Raw genomic sequence first — 20,243 nt, 5'->3', positions numbered from 1 at the left:
CCAAACGGTCCAAGAAGAACTTCTGACACCAATGTAATAAACCTTCTCGAGACGGCTTCTGGAATCAGTCCTTTATTTTCCACTTCCACAGTTACACACACTCCCCGTTGCTGGCAGGCAACGGGAAGCGGGCAGACAGCCAGCGAAGTCGCACCGCTCACGTGGCACCCAGAGCCCCGTACGCGCGTGGCTCCTGCTCTCTTCGTTCCCAGGTCTGCTCCCGACTCCTCCGTCTCTCCCCTTCTTAACCCCTGGGTCACGTGGTACCCCTAAGCCAATCCTCAGTAGCCAGCGTCGAACGCTCCAGATCACTCCCCATCAATTCCCGGGACCACGCCTCTGCTCCGGCTTCCTATTAGCTGAGGCCAAGATCGGCCAAGCCAATCACCTTAGCTAACATGCCGTGATCACGCCAAGACCATGCTCCCGGGCTCTCCCCTCATTGGCTACAAAGTGGGACCGGCAAGCCGATCGCCACGTGAGCCATACATGGCTCTTATTACACATCCATTCCCACTCCATAAACATCCGAGAAGTACAACGGACACTCTGCCGCACCACTGCTGTGTCCCTAGAAACCCGAGAAATTTACTTACCGTGCTTCTAAATACGCAACCCCTACCGATTCGACTACCCTCATCACTCCAGCACCAATGGCCCTCGTTTCAATTTCCGTTTCAAATTCTAAATACGAATGCATGGGAAAATACATCTTTTTTTTACTTGTGATATCAGTCCGAGAAGAGGAGGAATTCATATTTTTTGTGGAAGTTAATTGAAAACCAACATGCTTTATCTGCGCACACCAAATAAAGCTAGTAACAGTCCAGTCACTTGTTCCGAACTTCGATGCAGTGGTCAAAACAAAAAGGTGTCAGGCATCAGGAAGAAAGCGGCTGCAGCACTGAGTAGCTGTATATATCATTGTATTCATTCATGTGTTGTGAGATTTCATGGGTTTGAGACGTGAATTTATCTCCTGTTTTATATAGCCGATGTTTGGCAAAATAGTATTAAAACTGGTCTGCTCTCCGATTGAGTTTCGAAGCCTATGAAGGCTGGCAGTGCACACGAGGGCGTGGGTTCCAAGCACCGGTCGCCTTTGCATTTCCAGTGGCGATGTTTACACACCACACCAGGTACTCATTTGAATATGAGTTGACGTAGGGGAGGTTCAGGACTGGTTCAGTGTTACTGGTGTTGATGGAGATGTTATCTCCGTCGCCCAGTATGCAGGAGGCGGTGGGTATGTTCCAGACCCTGACTCCTGTTGGTGTTGGCCATGAGCGAGAATCGAACGCAGGTCACTAGGTTCGTAGCTCAGCACAATAAACGCTACACTATCACTCCCCACATAGACACGTACACATACACAAATACTCTTTAATACTTGTATCCATACTCACAAAGAACGAATAGAAGGCCGGGCTGAATGTCACCTCATACCAAGTAGTGAGACTGGCCAGGACTGTTGTGAAAAGTTACAAAGATAGCTTGAGGCATCAACAACAGTCAGTAACATGAGAAGCCACTGAGCTCTATAGCTGCTCAATGTTGATACAGCGTGCACACGGAATAAGAACCCATTAAAGTAGTTTATGTGCACAGAGTGTGTTGTTTACACATAGCTGATTCAATATTGCTACCCAGATATCAAATATCTCTGACAAGAGTGGGTCACTATGACATTTTTTTTGTCACTATTACACACTCAGACAACTGTTTGAGGCGCTGCAGTGACAAGATGTTAACTACCTCGCCTGGTATACAGGAAGGTGACCCTGACATCTGTATATTTGCATGCAATTTTCTCCGGGTCCTCCGTCTTTTTCCTTTACATTCATGACGAACATTTCAACTTGATAAGCAACTTTGTTGAGCAATCATTTGCAGCCAGGTCGCTTCTGAAAAATAGCTATATGGGCTCAGTGGGCCTTAACTGGTAAAATAAAAAATAGTTTATTAGTTTATAGTTTGTTACAAATGTGTATTCTAAAAGGGACTGTCAGTGACGATTTGTCCGCGGCGAATAGTTGAAACCTACACGACCATTTTCAATAGTTTGCACACGTACAGCTCGAGCCATCCATCCCTCCTGAATGGAAAGCTGCTTTCGTGTGCACTTGCCATGAAGGTGGCACGAGAGATGACCCTAACAATTGTCGCTCTATCTGAATCTAGATCTTTGGGAAGATCTTAAAATCAGACATTTCAGATCATTCCATCAAAAGCAATGTGGCTTTCGAGAAAAATATAGCACAGCCTCTGCAGTCTTCGATAATCTTCACTTTATCTACAAAAGTTTTGAATCTCGTCCTCATCGCGCCATCCTACTCCTCGACCTGTCTAACGAATTTCACACTGTGGATCATGCTATGATGTTGCAAAGGCTAGAATACCTACATTTTTCGGATTATGCAATCTACTTATCTCAACAATTTCAATTTGTCTCCCTCAATAATAGATCATCTTGCAGAACCCCATTATAAAGGGAGCTCCACAGGATTATGTCCTTGGCCCAATCGTGTTTTCTCTGTAGGTCAACAATCTAGGCATCTCCAACCTGCACTCTGACAATAACCTTGTTGCCTAATGACAGCATATATGACCTCTGAAAATTCCTTGCAAGAGTTACAACAACATCTACAAGAGGACTTTGACCATCTTCAACTTGAGGCCCTAAAACTAGTCTTCAACACTAAAAATCTTAATGTTATGATAAATATTTGACTGTCTCAAGCCTGTCTCGTCACCTGTGCATATTTTGCTTCTGCACTCACATCTTGTTGAGCAGTTTTACAACGTTACATATCTAGGAATTATCCTGGACTCGAAGAGGTCTTTTAAGACCTACATTGACCACATGACCACCAAGATATATATGTGTATAAACATTGCATTCCGAGAGAGAAACAAATGCTGTGTTCCACCTCGACTTTGTCTGAATATAGTTAAAGCGAACATCCTGCCCATATTTGGCTATTGTGACACCATATTCAAGCAAGCTTCGGAATCTACCTTAAAACGTCTCATTCCATTCTATCACTGATGTTTGTTTTGCCCTTGACCCCCCTATAGAACGCATCATTCAAACCTGTACATTAACTCGCATCTATTACCCCTGGATATCTAGAAAAACCACATCTGGGTCGTCTTCATCCAAAAGGTGCTCTTAGACAAATCCGCCAACTAGCTAAGAGACTACTTAGTTCCTTTTAAGTTTTGGTGAAAATTACGTCCACAATTCTGCTCCACGTTTCTGGAAAAATCTTGACGCTCATCTGCACCTTGATTCTTTCCCTGCACTACTCTTTTTGATTTCCATATGAGGCCAAAACACAGAGCTTACTTTGATATATAACTCGCTTTTTCTGGCGACTTTTACTCTCGTATATTTGTACTGTTTTTGTTTATTATTGTGTGTTTAGTTTATGAATGTTATATTATTCGTCTGTTAGTTTGCAATATTTCTTAGGACTCGTTCTCTGCAATATTGATGTATTTGTATTTAGTTTTTTTCGCTGCTGTATTTGCGCACTACAGATCTCCCTTGTAACATAACCAGCCAACTAGCTCAAATGGATGATCAGTATAATTAGAATCAAAGTTAACTTAAACTTAAACTGTGACTTTTAAATCCCATGTATACAATGATATGTTTAGAGGGCCCCAGTGTGCGTATGTTTATTACATATTCGTGTGTATGTTGCATGCCGTGTAAGGAATGTGGGGGGGGGGGTGCCAAGGAGCATGCAAATTATTTTCATAAAAGAGACGGAATGACCCCCGGACAGCGAAACAACAGGCCCATCCCTAGGCATCACGCTTCTTAGCGCGTAATAATAATAACGATTTCATTTTATATAGCATAATTCAAGCAATTGCATCCCACAATGCTGCAGATTAATTCCCCAGTCCTTGACACAGAAATACAAAAACAAAATCCCACCACTTTAGCAAATCAAAACAAAAAAAATAATAAATGAATAGCGAGGAACTTGTATGCCCCAAGAACTCGACAATGGCACAATGATGTCTGCCGCTAAAAGATGTTTGTACTTGTTATGCTATGCACTGCTTCTCTTCTGGGCTAACCTGATAGGGTTGTTGACGTTAGGACCATACATCATCCTCTGTTTCCATGTAGTGTTGAAGAAGTATTACCCGGCCCACATCAAGGATGAATGACTAAAAATGTGTACGTAAGAGAATAAGGTTTGCGTCAATGCTACGATCTGCTTTGAAAATTCTTACTCCTACCCGACCATGCTCGTCACTTGTTGCAATGCCTGCAAATCTGTTCAGATATTCTCCTGCCCTACATCTACAAGATTATGGAAAAGCGCCTTCATCTCAATGCTGCTGATACCGGGTATAAAGAAAAACCCCGGACCAGGATTCTCAACTTTTGATTGGTCAATGCACGCTCCATAGTCAATAATATCCACGATTTGATCAACGATTGCAGACTGAACAAATTGGCTGTTTCTGAAACCTGGGTATATGACGACTCAGGGGACATAATTAAGCATGAGGCTGCACCTAATGGATACAGTATTGCACATCAGCACCGTCGCAGGAAGCCTTACACCGTCACCCCACATGGTGTTGGGATCATACTGATTCACCGTAAAGACATCTGCGTGGAAGTCCTGAGAGACTCAATAACAATGATGTAATTTCAGCTGCTGCTTGTGAAAATAACAAACAGCTAATGCTTACAATTGCTGACATATATCAACTGCCGTCTTCACCACTGTCAGAATCATTTTCTGAGCTTTCTGGCCTGCGAGACTCGGGTCACTTGGCTCTTGCTACCTTATCCGTGGTGACATGAACTGGACTGGACCTACTGGTTCTTGTGTTAAAATCAACAGTGATCTCACAGAGATTATCGACAGTCACAGTTTGACCCAGTGTGTCAATGGGGTGACATTTGGCTCAGGAATACGCTGGATCATATATTCACATGCTCCGATGCTGTAATTGTGACTAACGTTGTTATCAAAGACGTGGGTAATTCAGATCGCAGCCTCCTGACGTGCAAAGTTGAATTAACGATTGTTCATGCACTCATCACAATGACATTATAAAGAAACTGGAAACGACTGGATCACGATGATATCTGTCAGAAGATCTGGTCATCATCGGCATGTATAAATCCTATATCGGTGGTCGATTAATTTGCAGCTAGATTAGAAAATGGAATCACTGCTGTTCTTGATGAACTCGTGTCCATCCGACCAAGCAGAAAAATATTGGGGAAAGTACGCCGTAACTCTATAACACGTAGGCTTTCGCGACCAATTTCATCCATAATAGAGTTATTTTTTTATTTTTTTAGATCGCGTAAATATATCAATTTAAAACCCGCCAAATACAACTGTCAGCACTAGCAGAACACGCCTGCCAACAAATACACTCGATTGATTTTGATAATGTTGAAGTTCTGTGCAAAACTAGCTACTACTGTCATGGGACCTCCTTTGCTAGTACCAAAATATGAGAATAGGTTTTCTCATTTTTTCTGGCAATAAAACAGGTGTTAATATGTTAAAACACCAAACTGAAACCTTTTACAAGGAATAATGTCTGCATTAACCACAATACTTGTGGTCAGAATGAAAAAAAGAAACGTACTCCGATAATATATACATTGTCTTTGAAACTGATTGATCCACACCAGAGACAGCTTTCTTATGAGCCAAGTCTCAAAACGGTGTTATACATACTCTTTAACACTTGCATTCATACTCACAAAGAACGAATGGAAAGCCGGGCTGGATGTCAGCTCATACCAAGCAGTGGGACTGGCCAGGGCTGTTGTGAAAAGTTACAAAGATAGTTAGTAACATGAGAAGCCACCGAGCTCTATAGCTGCTCAATGTTGATACAGCGTGCACACGGAATAAGAACCCATTATAGTAGTTTATGTGCACAGAGTGTATTGTTTACACATAGCTGATTCAATATTGCTACCCAGATATCAAATATCGCTTACAAGAGTGGGTCACTATGACATGTTTTTGATACTATTACACACTCAGGCAACTGTTTGGGGCGCTGCAGTGACAAGATGTTAACTACCTCGCCTGGTATACAGGAAGGTGACCCTGACGTCTGTATATTTGCATGCAATTTTCTCCGGGTCCTCTGTTTTTTTCCTTTACATTCATCAAACATTTCAACTTGATAAGCAACTTCGTTGAGCAATCATTTGCAGCCAGGTCGCTTCTGAAAAATAGCTATATAGCTCAGTGGGCCTTAGCTGGTAAAATAAAAAATTGTTTATTAGTTCATAGTCTATTACAAATATGTATTCTTTAAGGGGCTGTCAGTGATGATCTGTCTGCGGCAAAAAAGTTGACACCTACACGACCATTTTCAATAGTTTGCACACGTACAGCTAGAGCCATCCATCCCTCCTCTGAATGGAAAACTGATTTCGTGTGCCCTTGTCATGAAGGTGGCACGAGAGATGACCCTAACAATTGTCGCTCTATCTGAATATAGATGGGAAGATCTTAAAATCAGACATTTCAGATCATTCCATCAAAAGCAATGTGGCTTTCAGGAAAAATATAGCACAGCCTCTGCAGTCTTCGATACTCTTCACTTCATCTACAAAAGTTTGAAATCTCGTCCTCATCGCGCCATCCTACTCCTCGACCTGTCTAACGAATTTCACACTGTGGATCATGCTATGATGTTGCAAAGGCTAGAATACCTACATTTTTCAGATTATGCAATCTACTTATCTCAACAATTTCAATTTGTCTCCCTCAATAATAGATCATCTTGCAGAACCCCATTATGAAGGGAGCTCCACAGGATTATGTCCTTGGCCCAATTGTGTTTTCTCTGTAGGTGAACAATCTAGGCATCTCCAACCTGCACTCTGACAATAACCTTGGTGCCTAATGACAGCATAGATGACCTGAAAATTCCTTGCAAGAGTTACAACAGCATCTACAAGAGGACTTTGACCATCTTCAACTTGAGGCCCTAAAACTAGTCTTCAACACTAAAAATACTAAAGTTATGATAAATATTTGAATGCCTCAAGCCTGTCTCATCACCTGTGCACATTTTGCTTCTGCACTCACATCTTGTTGAGCAGTTTGACAACGTTACATATCTAGGCATTATCCTGGACTCGAAGAGGTCTTTCAAGACCTACATTGACCACATGACCACCAATATATATATGTGTATAAACATTGCATTCCGAGAGAGAAACAAATGCTGTGTTCCACCTCGACTTTTTCTGAATATAGTTAAAGCGAACATCCTGCCCATATTTGGCTATTGTGACACCATATTCAAGCAAGCTTCTGAATCTACCTCAAAACGTCTCATTCCATTCTATCACTGATGTTTCTTTTGCCCTTGACCCCCCTATAGAACTCATCATTGAAACCTGTACATTAACTCGCATCTTTTACCCCTGGATACCTAGAAAAACCACATCTGGGTCGTCTTCATCCAAAAGGTGCTCTTAGACAAATCCGCCAACTAGCTAAGAGACTACTTAGTTCCTTTTAAGTTTTGGTGAAAATTACGTCCACAATTCTGCTCCACGTTTCTGGAAAAATCTTGACGCTCATCTGCACCTTGATTCTTTCCCTGCACTACTCTCTTTGATTTCCATATGAGGCCAAAACACAGAGCTTACTTTGATATATAACTCGCTTTTTCTGGCAACTTTTACTCTCGTATATTTGTACTGTTTTTGTTTATTATCGTGTGTTTAGTTTATGAATGTTATATTATTCGTCTGTTAGTTTGCAATATTTCTTAGGAATCGTTCTCTGCAATATTGATGTTTTTGTATTTAGTTTTTTTCGCTGCTGTACTTGCGCACTACAGATCTCCCTTGTAACATAACCAGCCAACTAGCTCAAAGGGATGATCAGTATAATTAGAATCAAAGTTAACTTAAACTGTGACTTTTAATCCCATGTATACAATGATGTGTTTAGAGGGCCCCAGTGTGCGTATGTTTATTACATATTCGTGTGTATGTTGCATGTTGTGTAAGGAATGTGGGGGGGGGGGGGGGGTGCCAAGGAGCATGCAAATTATTTTCATAAAAGAGACGGAATGACCCCCGGACAGCGAAACAACAGGCCCATCCCTAGGCATCACGCTTCTTAGCGCGTAATAATAATAATAACGATTTCATTTTATATAGCATAATTCAAGCAATTGCATCCCACAATGCTGCACATTAATTCCCCAGTCCCTGACACAGAAATACAAATACAAAATCCCACCACTTTAGCAAATAAAAACAAAAAAAATAATAAATGAATAGCGAGGAACTTGTATGCCCCAAGAACTCGACAATGGCACAATGATGTTTGCCGCTAAAAGGTGTTTGTACTTGTTCTGCTATGTACTGCTTCTCTTCTGGGCTAACCTGATAGGGTTGTTGACGTTAGGACCATACATCATGCTCTGTTTCCATGTGGTGTTGAAGAAGTATTACCCGGCCCACATCAAGGATGAATGACTAAAAATGTGTACATAAAAGGAAAAGGTTTGCATCAATGCTACGATCTGCTTTGAAAATTCTTACTCCTACCCGACCATGTTCGTCACTTGTTGCAATGCCTCACACATGGTTGTGCTGCAAATCTGTTCAGATATTCTCCTGCCCTACATCCACAAGATTATGGAAAAGCGCCTTCATCTCCATGCTGCTGCTGATACCGGGTATGGAGAAAAACCCCGGACCAGGATTCTCAACTTTTGATTGGTCAATGCACGCTCCATAGTCAATAATATCCACGATTTGATCAACGATTGCGGACTGAACAAATTGGCTGTTTCTAAAACCTGGGTATATGACGACTCAGGGGACATAATTAAGCATGAGGCTGCACCTAATGGATACAGTATTGCACATCAGCACCGTCGCAGGAAGCCTTACACCGTCACCCCACATGGTGTTGGGATCATACTGATTCACCGTAAAGACATCTGCGTGGAAGTCCTGAGAGACTGATAACAATGATGTAATTTCAGCTGCTGCTTGTGAAAATAACAAACAGCAAATGCTTACAATTGCTGACATATATCAACTGCCGTCTTCACCACTGTCAGAATCATTTTCTGAGCTTTCTGGCCTGCGAGACTCGGGTCACTTGGCTCTTGCTACCTTATCCGTGGTGACATGAACTGGACTGGACCTATTGGTTCTTGTGTTAAAATCAACAGTGATTTCACAGAGATTATCGACAGTCACAGTTTGACCCAGTGTGTCAATGGGGTGACATTTGGCTCAGGAATACGCTGGATCATATATTCACATGCTCCGATGCTGTAATTGTGACTAACGTTGTTATCAAAGACGTGGGTAATTCAGATCGCAGCCTCCTGACGTGCAAAGTTGAATTACCGATTGTTCATGCACTCATCACAATGACATTATACAGAAACTGGAAACGACTGGATCACGATGATTCCTGTCAGAAGATCTGGTCATCATCGGCATGTATAAATCCTATATCGGTGGTCGATTAATTTGCAGCTAGATTAGAAAATGGAATCACTGCTGTTCTTGATGAACTCGTGTCCATCCGACCAAGCAGAAACATATTGGGGAAAGTATTCCGTAACTCTATAACACGTAGGCTTTCGCGACAAATTTCATCCATAATAGAGTTATTTTTTTAGATCGCGTAAATATATCAATTTAAAACCCACCAAATACAACTGTCAGCACTAGCAGAACACGCCTGCCAACAAATACACTCGATTGATTTTGATAATGTTGAAGTTCTGTGCAAAACTAGCTACTACTGTCATGGGACCTCCTTTGCTAGTGTAATGCGGGCATAAACGGCTTCGCGGATATGACGTCATGAGGGGGAGGAGTTAGGTCACGTGTGAGAGAGGGGTGAGGTCTTAAGGGAGAGATACCGGAAGAGACGGGAGAGTGTGGGAGATAGAGTTAGAGTGAGGCCACGCAGGGCGGAGGTCGAGGAGTGGAGAGATCGCCACACACACGGGGGAGTAAGACTTGGCACCGTCGGCCAGCGGTGACCAAACGTGGAGGAACGACGGGCAGCGGTGGAGCTGCAGTGAGGGCAGCGGTGGAGCTGCGGTGAGGGCAGCCGGAGGACTGCACAGGGGATCTGCAGCGGAGCTGCAGAGGTGTGGAGGCTACGGGAGCGAGAGCAGCTATGGAGCTGCCAAGGGGAGAGCTCTGAGAGAGGGCCGTGTGGGAAAAGTGTAAGAACCCGAATAAAGGACAACGGAGACAGACCCAGGATCGAGTCCTTTATTACACTGGTGTCAGAAGTGAAACGGCATGTCAAAACAGCTCAGAAGAAAGAATATTCCTGAGCCATCATCTGCTACATCATCCGACGACGACGACCTTCCTCGGGCGGTCGACCTGCCTGCGATGGAGGAGGAGATCCGTGCGGGAACAAGTGCGGGTCCGGGAGTCCAAGATGTCGCCGCGTCGGTGGACCCGTCTGCACCAGAGCACGCGGATTGGCGATGGAGGCAGATGGCGGTGCAGCTGGAGACGCTGAAAATCGTGCTCGCGCAATTGTGCGAGCTCGTTACGCCGAGGACGGCGTTGGGGAGAGCCGAGGGAGGTCCGCAGGTCGCTGCCTTGCCTCCGCTGTCGGCGCCATTGGCCACGCGGCAAGAAGACGCCATCTTGGGCGTGGCAGGAGAAGAATGGCGGGAAGCCGCCATCTTGAACACGTTGCGATGCGACGCCATTTTGAATATGCCGCCTGGTGAGTCATCGGCTGAGGACGGTGCAACAAGGAGTCGCAGTCGTCATTTCACGACCGTCAAAGAATTCTCCATCGGGGGCGATTGGAGTGCTTTCGCCTGCAGATTTCTGGCGGCGGTACGCTCAGCAAGGTGGACGGACGCTGAGGCATTGGAGGTTTTACCGACTCTTCTCGATGACGAGGCGGTGAGATTCTTCCGCTCCATAAAGGCAGAGAAGAAGAAAACATTGAGAGGAGTTTTCGACGAGATGGCAGATGCATATGAGCCACCGGATAATGCTCATCGCCGGTTTGTTCAACGTCAGCGAGCACCCGAGGAGTCGCCGGTGGCATACAGGGGTGCGGTATTGGAGTTGGCCATGGCTGCATACCCGGAGACGGAGCCTGACCTGCTCGAACCTCTCATCTTGGGTAAGATGCTCGAGCTGTCCCGGGATTTGGGGATTCCTATGCCGGTGTGTGGCCACGAAAAGCTTACGTCCCGGGCAGCCGCTAAATGTCTTGAAGCCCAGTTCAACCTGCGCCGTTGGAAGCAAGTCACGGCGTGGACGGGGGGGGCCATCGTCGAGGGAGGTGCCGCGGGTTGGGATCCCAAGAAGGCAGTGTACGTTCCTGACGGGGGGGGGGGCCCGCAGGAGCTGACAGCCGCCTCTGCTCAGTGGTCGGCCCGCAGTACGCCGGGGCCGCGATCTTCGCCACCGCCACGGGAGCGTCGTGATGGGGTGCCTGCGGCGCGGCGCAACAACATCGACTGCTTCCGCTGCGGCCGTAAAGGCCATTACGCCAGGGACTGCTGGGCCCGCGTTCCGGGTCCGCCCCAGCAGGAGGCCTCGTCAGCGGACGTGCCACAGAAGGATCCTCCAGGACAGGCAAGTCGGTGCGCACCAGACACCCGGCAAGGCTTGACACCTCACTCATCACCGTTGTTGTGCGATCCGGGTGTTGTTAATAACGGGGGGAGGCCATCGACTGGGCCACGTTGCTCGGTAACGCAGTGGCGTAAATTGGCACGGCGGGTCGTCGCGGCCGCTACTGGTTCGTCCACTGTACCTGGTTCTATACAAGGGGTGGACGTACGTGTGTTAGTGGATTCCGGGGCGTCCGCGACCATTATATCGGATGTCATTTTCCATCTGTTGAACATCCCACCTGAGGCCGTGCGTCCGGTTTACGATTCCTGCGTCGCTGCCAACGGGGGTAGCATGGGCATTGTGGGCCAGGTGGACGCTACACTATCTATCGGGGGAGTGTCGGCCTCGGGAATTGTGTTAATTTCGAGGTTCCTCGCGGTTCCTTGCTTGTTGGGAACTGACTTCCTGGCCAAGATGCCCATTCAAATTCGAATTAATCAAAACTGCATTGAATTACCGGGTGGGCGAAAAATTACATTTCTACCGTCGCCCTGGGGGCGACCTGCTCCGGTCGCTCAGGTGCAGGCACTGTCCGAGGTATCTGTTGATATTCCACCTGGCTCACAGATGCTTATCCCCTTGCGATATCGGAAGCCTGTACCTGGTCGTCAGGGTGCAATTGGGATTTTGTTGTCGCCGTCCGCCACTATAACGGGCGGAGCGGCGCTCGTTGGGGCGCAAACTATTGTCCGGCATGACCAGCAGCCGTTTCTGCAGGTGCTTAAAGCAAGTTCCGAAAATGTGTGTGTGCCGGCTGGTACGGTTGTGGCACATGCCACTACGGCGTTCACGGCACAAGATCATCTGGGCAGCCAGGTCGTGGTTGGTGGTGTTTCAGGTCTTGGTGCCGCTGATAATTGCTGGATCGCCGAATTGTGTGGGGAAAATTCTTCCCTTTCCGGTGAACAACGTTGTGCGCTTCGTAAATTATTATTGAGTTATTCTGATGTGTTTAGCTCCGACGATTTGGACTTGGGACGCACCTCGTTGCTTTACCATCATATTGACACAGGGGACGCTGCCCCTATTCGGTTGAACTCGCATCGGATGAGTCCGGCGGAGCGAGATCAGGTTCGAGGGGCAGTGGATGACATGTTGGCTGCGGACATAATATCTCCATCTAACAGCCCATGGGGCGCGCCTGTTGTTTTGGTTAAAAAGAAGGATGGCAAATTGCGATTTTGTGTCGACTTTCGAAAATTGAATAAAGTGTCTGTGGCAGATGCGTACCCCCTGCCGCGTATGGACGACTCCCTCGATGCCTTGTCGGGGGCGAAGTTCTTTTCAACGCTAGATCTCTCTTCGGGATTCTGGCAGCTTCCCCTTGACGAGCCCTCGCGGGAGAAGACTGCTTTCCGTACGCCGCAGGGGTTATTCCAATTTAATTGTCTTCCGATGGGGCTGAATGCTGCCCCTGCCACATTTCAAAGGTTGATGGAGTTGGTGTTAACGGGGTTGCAGTGGGAGACATGTCTGATATATTTAGATGATATTATCGTCTTCAGCCGCACATTTGATGAGCATTTACTGCGGTTGGAGGCGGTGTTCGCCAGGATGCGTTCCGCAAATTTGAAATTTAAGCCTAAGAAATGTCACCTACTGCAACGGTCCGTGCGCTATTTGGGGCATATCGTAAGTGCGGACGGGGTGGCCACGGATCCGGACAAGACAGCATGCGTCCGTGACTGGCCAACCCCGGCCATGGTGGGGGATGTACGTCGCTTTTTGGGGTTTGCCTCATACTATCGGAGGTTTGTTCCGGATTTCGCGACGATCGCGAGGCCCTTGCACCTCCTTACGGGTAAAGGAAGGAAATTTGCTTGGGGACCGCCGGAAGAGGCGGCGTTTCAGGGCCTGCGCGATCGACTGGCTACGGCACCGACGTTAGATTATCCTGATTTCGATCACCCCTTTATTCTGGATACGGATGCGAGTGACACGGGCATTGGGGCCGTGTTGTCTCAATCAAAAGGTGGTGTGGAACGCGTGGTGGCGTATGGTAGCCGGGTTTTGTCTCCCGCAGAAACTCGCTACTGCGTCACACGCAGGGAACTTTTGGCTAATGTTTTCTTTCACCGCCAATTTCGACCGTATCTCTACGGTCGTTCATTTATTGTTCGCACGGATCATGCGGCCCTGCAGTATGCTCTTAAGATGGACCAACCATCCGGCTAGTTGGCGCGGTGGTTGGACACGCTGCAAGAATTTTCCTTCCAAATTCACCATCGGAAGGGGGTGCGTCACGCGAATGCGGACGCGCTTTCTAGGTTGCCGCAGCGATCCCCTTGCGCGTGCGCATCGGGGACGCATAGATGTGCGCCGATTCAGCAGCCCCCTCAGCCTGTTGCGTTGGCGGTCGACGTGCCTGAAGCTCCAAAGGAGCCGGGACCGGCTGATGGGATTCTGAATCTTCCAAGGGCTGTGTGGATTCGGGAACAAATGTTGGATGGTTAATTGGTCTCGTTACGGAATCGGACTGCGAAGAAGAGTGGGGGACTGGGTACGGGGGGTATGCCAGAAACCGCTCTCTGTGATGGTCTGCTGATGTGGAGGGAAGGGTTACAGGAACGCTGGCGTCTGGTTTTACCGGCATCCTTGCGGTACGAGTTGATTAGGACTCTGCATGGGGACACGCTTTTACATCTGGGGGTGCTGAAGACCCTACTGACGCTGCAGCGAGACTATTTTTGGCACGGCATGACAACGGATGTCGTCGGTCACGTTCGCGCGTGTCCCGATTGTGCCCGGCGAAAACCACCTAAACAACCATATGTGCTGCCCATACAGTCTATTCAGGTGTCTAGAGTTAACGAATTGGTGGCGTTGGACATTTTGGGACCCTTCCCGCCATCCGCTAAGGGAAATAAATACTTGCTAGTTGGGGTGGAGTACCTCTCCCGCTGGCCGATGGCCTGGCCTTTGCCTGACCAGTCAGCGGCGCCTATCACAGACGCCTTTCTATTCGGGTACGTTATGGACAAGGGGGCGCCAGAGAGGCTCCTCACAGACCAAGGCCGTAATTTTTCTTCTAAATTGTTGGGGGAGGTGTGCGCGGCTCTTGGAACTAAAAAGATACGGACATCTCCCTACCACCCGCAAACGGATGGTATGGTCGAACGGCTAAATCGGACTTTGTCCGCCATGTTGTGTCACACCGTGGGTGAAAAACAATCGGATTGGGATTTGCATATCCCTGGGGTACTTTCGGCATACCGAATGACGCCGCATGTGGCTACAGGATATTCGCCGTTTTTCCTTATGTATGGTCGTGAGAACGTGCCGCCAATGGATGTGCAGTTGGGAACTGGAGTGAGGGGACCTGCTAAGCCTCTTCCTGATTACATTCGGGATACCGTTCGCCGGGTTACTGAGGCACGGGAGGGGGCCCGCATGGCTACTGCCAAAGCCCAGGCCCGGAACGAGCGGTGTGCTCGACGCTCGAAGGGGGAGTGCCCCTGGAAGGTGGGGGTCATGGCCTGGCTCCATTGCCCGCAGGTGCGGCCAGGTACCTCTCCTAAATTACACAAACCATGGCAAGGGCCGGTTCGCCTCATCGAGGTTCCCAACCCACAGTCTGCGCGTGTTCGGTTTGGATCTCGGCGTTGGTTCGTTCACACGTCGCGCTTGAAACCATATGTGGCCCCTCGAAACGATGCGTCATCTCCCAATGTTGCCTTGCCGGGGTCTGTGGCTGCCGACTCATCCTTGCCTGTGCCTGTTGACCTTGCAAGAGCGCCTGTCGTGCCTTTTACAGACAAGCCGGCCGTGACATTGCTGGAGACAGGAGACTCTGCTCGGGGTGTGCCTACCACGGCTGCGGGGACTCCGAGCCCCGCCGCCCTTCCGACCCCGTCGCAGACACGATCGCGACGCACCCCCGACGCTGGGCCTTCAGGGACACGAGACCGGGACGTTGACGGGCCTCCAATAGCGACAGGAGGACTTCATCCTGTCGCTCCTAAAATCCCGTCACGTTCCCGGTCTGCAGGAGGGCCGCGGCCCGTCCGGGACGGACCGGCGACCCGAACGCGCTCAAAATCCCTTACATTTTGTTGAATTTTACTGTTGTGTTTGTTTGTTGTTGTTGTTATATTTATTGTATGCTTCGTTGTCCTTGAATGTGTGATGGTTGTGTTCGCTCGCATTACTTGTCTCGTTATTGTTCAGCCGAGGTCGGCTGGATTTTCTCTACGGGGGAGGGTGGTGTAATGCGGGCGTAAACGGCTTCGCGGATATGATGTCATGGGGGGGAGGAGTTAGGTCACGTGTGAGAGAGGGGTGAGGTCTTAAGGGAGAGATACCGGAAGAGACGGGAGAGTGTGGGAGACAGAGTTAGAGTGAGGCCACGCAGGGCGGAGGTCGAGGAGTGGCGAGATCGCCACACACACGGGGGAATAAGACTTGGCACCGTCGGCCAGCGGTGACCAAACGTGGAGGAACGACGGGCAGCGGTGGAGCTGCAGTGAGGGCAGCGGTGGAGCTGTGGTGAGGGCAGCCGGAGGACTGCACAGGGGATCTGCAGCGGAGCTGCAGAGGTGTGGAGGCTATGGGAGCGAGAGCAGCTATGGAGCTGCCAAGGGGAGAGCTCTGAGCGAGGGCCGTGTGGGAAAAGTGTAAGAACCCGAATAAAGGACAACGGAGACAGACCCAGGATCGAGTCCTTTATTACACTAGTACCAAAATATGAGAATAGGTTTTCCCATTTTTTCTGGCAATAAAACAGGTGTTAATATGTTAAAACACCAAACTGAAACCTTTTACAAGGAATAATGTCTGCATTAACCACAATACTTGTGGTCAGAATGAAAAAAAGAAACGTACTCCGATAATATATACATTGTCTTTGAAACTGATTGGTCCACACCAGAGACAGCTTTCTTATGAGCCAAGTCTCAAAACGGTGTTATACATACTCTTTAACACTTGCATCCATACTCACAAAGAACGAATGGAAAGCCGGGCTGGATGTCAGCTCATACCAAGCAGTGGGACTGGCCAGGGCTGTTGTGAAAAGTTACAAAGATAGTAACATGAGAAGCCACCGAGCTCTATAGCTGCAACAATGTTGAAACAGCGTGCACACGGAATAAGAACCCATTATAGTAGTTTATGTGCACAGAGTGTATTGTTTACACATAGCTGATTCAATATTGCTACCCAGATATCAAATATCGCTTACAAGAGTGGGTCACTATGACATGTTTTTGATACTATTACACACTCAGGCAACTGTTTGGGGCGCTGCAGTGACAAGATGTTAACTACCTCGCCTGGTATACAGTAAGGTGACCCTGACGTCTGTATATTTGCATGCAATTTTCTCCCGGTCCTCTGTTTTTTTCCTTTACATTCATCAAACATTTCAACTTGATAAGCAACTTCGTTGAGCAATCATTTGCAGCCAGGTCGCTTCTGAAAAATAGCTACATAGCTCAGTGGGCCTTAACTGGTAAAATAAAAAATTGTTTAATAGTTCATAGTTTATTACAAATATGTATTCTTTAAGGGGCTGTCAGTGATGATTTGTCTGCGGCAAAAAGTTGACACCTACACGACCATTTTCAATAGTTTGCACACGTACAGCTAGAGCCATCCATCCCTCCCCTGAATGGAAAACTGATTTCGTGTGCCCTTGTCATGAAGGTGGCACGAAAGATGACCCTAACAATTGTCGCGCTATCTGAATATAGATGGGAAGATCTTAAAATCAGACATTTCAGATCATTCCATCAAAAGCAATGTGGCTTTCGAGAAAAAATATAGCACAGCCTCTGCAGTCTTCGATACTCTTCACTTTATCTACAAACGTTTTGAATCTCGTCCTCATCGCGCCATCCTACTCCTCGACCTGTCTAACGAATTTCAAACTGTGGATCATGCTATGATGTTGCAAAGGCTAGACTACCTACATTTTTCGGATTATGCAATCTACTTATCTCAACAATTTCAATTTGTCTTCCTCAATAATAGATCATCTTGCAGAACCCCATTATGAAGGGAGCTCCTCAGGATTATGTCCTTGGCCCGATCGTGTTTTCTCTGCAGGTCAACAATCTAGGCATCTCCAACCTGCACTCTGACAATAACCTTGTTGCCTAATGACAGCACAGATGACCTCTGAAAATTCCTTGCAAGAGTAAAAACAGCATCTACAAGAGTACTTTTACCATCTTCAACTTAAGGCCCTAAAACTAGTCCTCAACACTAAAAATACTAAAGTTATAATAAATATTTGACTGCCTCAAGCCTGTCTCATCACCTGTGCATATTGTGCTTCTGCACCCACATCTTGTTGAGCAGTTTGACAGCGTTACATATCTAGGCATTATCCTGGACTCGAAGAGGTATATTAAGACCTACATTGACCACATGACCACCAAAATATATATGTGTATACACATTGCATTCCTAGAGAGAAATGAATGCTGTGTTCCACCTCGACTCTGTCTGAATATAGTTAAAGCGAACATCCTGGCCATATTTGGCTATTGGGACACCATCTTCAAGCAAGCTTCTCAATTTAATTTGATAATGTTGAAGTTGTGTGCAAAACTAGCTACTACTGTCATGGGACCTCCTTTGCCAGTACCAAAATATGAGAATAGCTTTTCCCCTTTTTTCTGGCAACAAAACAGGAGTTAAGATCTACATCATTAGACCTCCTTTGCCAGTTCCAAAATATAATAATAGGGTTTTTCCCCTTTTTTTGGCAACAAAACTGAAACCTTTTTCCAAGGAATCATCATTGAAACCTGTATTTTAACTCGCATCTTTTACCCCTGGAAATCTAGAAAAACCACATCTGGGTCGTCTTCATCCAAAAGGTGCTCTTAGACAAATCCGCCAACTACCTAAGAGACTACTTAGTTCCTTTTAAGTTTTGGTGAAAATTACGTCTACATTTCTGCTCCACGTTTCTGGAAAACTCTTGACGCTCATCTGCAGCTTGGTTCCCTCACTGCACCACTTTTTTTTATTTCTATACGAGGCCAAACACTCAACTTTCTTTGACATCAACTCGCTTTTTCTGGCATCTTTTACCTCATATTTGTACTATTTTTGATTATTATCGTGTGTTTCGTTTATGAATGGTATATTATTCATCTGTTAGTTTTCAATATTTCTTAAGGACTCGTTCTCTGAAATATTGATCTTCTTGGTTCTTTCGGTAAAGTCACGTAGAAGGGAAATAATTAAATAATACAAATTTAACAGAAAATACAATTCTCACGACGTTTCGGCCACAACACAAGCTTAAATATACGCTGCCAAGCTTGGTGGTGCTCATTCAGACGCTGTCTTTCCGACAAACCTGTTCTTCACCTAAGGACGGCTGCTTGCGTTGTGGCCGAAACGTCGTGAGAATTGTATTATATTATGTTTTATTTTTATTATTTTATTATTTTCCTTCTACGTGACTTTACCGAAAGAACCAAGAAGATGAATCCGTGCAATCGCGAAAGCTTTAAATTGAAATTTGAAATATTGATGTTTTTGTATTTTTTTTTCTCTGCTGTACTTGCGCACTACAGATCTCCCTTGTAAAATAACCAGCCAACAAGCTAAACGGGATGATCAGTATAATTATAATCAAAGTTAACGTAAACTTAAACTGTGACTTTTAATACCACTATACACCCTCCCCAAAGGCGGCCAGCGAAAGGGTGATCAATCCTACGCTTGCGTCTCATTCCCAATTAGTCATAGGAGTTGCCTTGTTGTTGATAGCCAACATCCCATGGGACTATGCATGGCAGGGGCGTCCTCCACCCTGAGTCAAGCATTGTTGACCGCATACCTCCTGGCCCTCTCACTTCGGGGCCCAGCTGGGGTCTTTCCTCTTCATCCAGAGCCACTGACTGCTGCCTTCTGTCGCCTCCGGTACAGCTCTGATTGCCGAATGCTGGCTCTGGCCCTTAATTCCTAGGTCTTTAAGCAGTCTGGTTGTAGATGTTGCCACAAAACCTCTGCAGCCCACCTCCACTGTTCGGACTTCTGTGTTCCAGCCATGATGCCGTGCTTCGGCAGCTAGATCGACATAGCGCAGATGTTTTCACTCATAAGCCTCATCTACTGAGTCCTCCCAGGGTACTGTGAGCTCAATGATGAAGACCTTCTTGAGCGAAAGGGACCAGAGCACCATGTCAGGTCTTAGGGTGGTGGTTGCGATCTCCGGAGGAAACACAAGTTGCCGGCCAATGTCAGCTAGCATATTCCAGTCGCGGGCCAAGCGCAGCTGGTCTCGCTCTGATGGTGTAGAGCCGCTCTTCAGTGGTTTAGCCCCTTCGCGGACAAAGGTCGTCCGTAAGGGGTGTGATGCTGCTGGGGGTGGTAGGGCGTTGGTGGCAGCTCGCTTGTCCTCCAGGGCAGACGCAAGGTTTTTAAGGACTTGGTTGTGACGCCAAGTGTAGCGTCCTTGGGTGAGGCTTGTTTTACACCCTGTGAGAATGTGCTTGAAGTTTGCTGGCATGGAACAGAGGGCACAGTACGGATCTTCACCAAGCACGTGGGCACAGACGCGGGGCCGTTAATGAATGACTGCCCGCGTGCCTCCCACACACATGCTCGAATT

This window comes from Lampetra fluviatilis, chromosome 69, assembly GCF_964198595.1.
Source record: "Lampetra fluviatilis chromosome 69, kcLamFluv1.1, whole genome shotgun sequence".
Classification (NCBI taxonomy): Eukaryota; Metazoa; Chordata; class Hyperoartia; order Petromyzontiformes; family Petromyzontidae; genus Lampetra; species Lampetra fluviatilis.
This window is presented reverse-complemented; position numbering follows the sequence as displayed.